Here is a 264-nt window from a genome sequence, read left to right as displayed (position 1 = left end):
TGCCCGGGAGGGGTGGACCGCCCCGGAGACGGCGATGAGCGTGGCGGCGCTCAGCGCCTGCGGCTGGGCTGCAGGGGAGACCAACGCCCCGGCTCGCCTGACAGCTGTGTTTGGTCCCCTGGGGGGGTGGGCAGGGGGGGCACATCGGGCAGGCATTGGTGGAGCCAGGGCTGCCGCGGCAGAGCTGAGCACTGAGAAGCTGCTGGGGGGCACAGGAAGCCAGCACAGCACCCGCCCGACCCCCATCCCACGGCTCACCATCCC

This window comes from Buceros rhinoceros, unplaced genomic scaffold (genome assembly GCF_000710305.1).
Source record: "Buceros rhinoceros silvestris isolate BGI_N320 unplaced genomic scaffold, ASM71030v1 scaffold15453, whole genome shotgun sequence".
NCBI classification, from domain to species: Eukaryota; Metazoa; Chordata; class Aves; order Bucerotiformes; family Bucerotidae; genus Buceros; species Buceros rhinoceros.
This window is presented reverse-complemented; position numbering follows the sequence as displayed.